Source organism: Seriola dumerili, unplaced genomic scaffold, assembly GCF_002260705.1.
Source record: "Seriola dumerili isolate Sdu_G_001 unplaced genomic scaffold, Sdu_1.0 BDQW01000003.1, whole genome shotgun sequence".
In the NCBI taxonomy this organism is placed as follows: domain Eukaryota; kingdom Metazoa; phylum Chordata; class Actinopteri; order Carangiformes; family Carangidae; genus Seriola; species Seriola dumerili.
Genome location: NW_019174258.1, coordinates 11797202 through 11799388, shown reverse-complemented (window position 1 = coordinate 11799388; position 2187 = coordinate 11797202). Strand labels below are relative to the sequence as shown.

The following is a 2187-nucleotide window of genomic DNA, read 5'->3' as shown; positions in this document are numbered from 1 at the left end:
ATCTCTAGATCACACAACGCAGTAGTTAGACGTGAGATGAGCGTTTCTTTGTGCATCAAAAGGTTAAACGCATTTTATGAAATGCTTAGAGGAGATTTCAAAATATTGAGATATATATGTGTATCACCATATACCCTAAAAATATGTAATATTGCGCAGCCCTGAAGCTGTGTTCATCCATCTAATGACCAGAGATAACAAACCATGTTGAAACAGTGGGTTTGTCTGTGGAGTCCTCCCTTCACAGGTTTATTTAGGCCTAGCAGTGTGGACCCCAGCCCATAATCCTCCTGCAGACACACCTGCAGAGGAGAGTATAAAAACCCTGGAAGGCACTGAGTTAAACATCAAGCCTCAAACAGTCTCTCACACAAGCTCCACAGCCTCTGGACTGACCCTGAAGATGACTCCCTCTGCCAGCCTGCTGCTGCTGCTCCTGCTCGGCCTCTCTCAGGCTCATCCTCTCCAGGAGGAAGGAAGCGCAGATGAAGTCCCAGACACCATGGACATCACCACCAGGATTCTGACTTCTAATAACGCCACCAATGAGATCCTGCTGGAAGGAGACCTGCTAGCCCCCAGAAACCAGAAACGCTATGACGTGCTGGTCCCAGAGTTGCCTGTGGAGGAAAGCCTCCAACGGCTGTGACGATCTCTCACATGAGCGGTGAGTTCACCAGCTGGGAGAAGCAGGAGATCGACGTGGCCATGAAGTCCTACCAGAGCAGGCGACCTGCATCCGCTTCGTCCCCGTCAGAACGAGTACGACTACATCAGTGTCGAGAACAGAGCCGGATGTTTCTCGGCTCTTGGCAGAGAGGGAGGCAGACAGGTGCTCTCTCTCAACAGGCAGGGCTGCCTCTACCACGGCATCATCCAGCACGAGATCAACCACGCTCTGGGCTTCCAGCACGAGCAGACCAAGGAGCGACCGTGACCAATACGTTCAGGATCAACTGGGAGAACATCGATCCGCAGATGGCCTACAACTTCTACAAGCAGCCCACCAACAACCTGAACACTCCTACGACTACTCCTCCATCATGCACTATGGAAGAACAGCCTTCTCCATCCAGTACGGAAGGACTCCATCACCCCATCCCCGACCCCAAACGTCCAGATCGGCCAGAGCAGGGCATGTCCTACTGGGACATCATGAGGATCAACATGCTCTACGGCTGCTAACAACCATCTTGATGCCAAATGCAACAAATTCAAATTTTCCTGTTTGTTTTTTCTGTAATTGAATAAAAGCTTCTATAACCTATGGAATCAATGTTAAAGATTACAGTGCCACATTCTTTCAAATGGTAGAATTAACCCCAACATGTCTAAAATGACTGTAATAAAGGAAAAGAAACATGACTGATGTTGTATCATTGTTTCTTTTTCTATCAGCATTCATAAACAACATCAGCACAAACATGTGATCACTGAGCAATATGATGGATTCGCTGAATAATATGTGCAAAACATTGGAAGTAAAAAAATCTCTTCCACTTTAGTTTCGGGGGACTGCCATAAAAACCATGTTAACACTGCAATCTTTTCACTTTGCTTTTAACTGACCAGTTGTCTAAAGGTTGAGAAAAGGTACTACAAAACAAAAAAGATATTATTAGATTACACTGCAACGATATTACAGAATGTGAAAAAATCAGTTTCAAAATAATACAAAAAATTAGACATATCACCTCATGGCTGGATGCCTCTGCCAGCCGTCAGTGTTGCAATAAATATGGTCACAATCTCACTTCCTGAGTTACAGCGTTGAATAATTGGCCAGAAGTGTTTTTGCAGAGATTATGATGTCACAGTGAAGTTGACCTTTGACCTATTGGATATAAAATGTCTTCACTTCATCATTTAACCTATTAGACATTTGTGTTAAACTGTGTCATGATTTGCAAATGAATTTGTCAATTACAACCAAAAACGTGTTTTATGAGGTCACCATGTCCTTGACCTTTTGACCACCACAATTCTAATCACTTCGTCCATGAGTCAAGTGGATGTTTGTTCCACATGTATCACATTCACAAGATGTGTGACCTTGAACTCTGACCTTTGGTCACAAAAATTGAATCACGTTATCTTTGACTCCAATGAACATTTCTGTCAAATGTGAAGAAATTCCCTCAAGGTGTTCTTGAAAGATAACACCTTCAAGGGCCAAAAACATGGTTG

General features: G+C 44.1%; 1 pseudogene; it reads left to right on the top strand.

Moving 5' to 3' along the window:
• Positions 1-403: 403 nt before the first annotated feature.
• On the top strand, positions 404-1185 carry LOC111218841 (annotated as a pseudogene).
• Positions 1186-2187: the final 1002 nt, after the last annotated feature.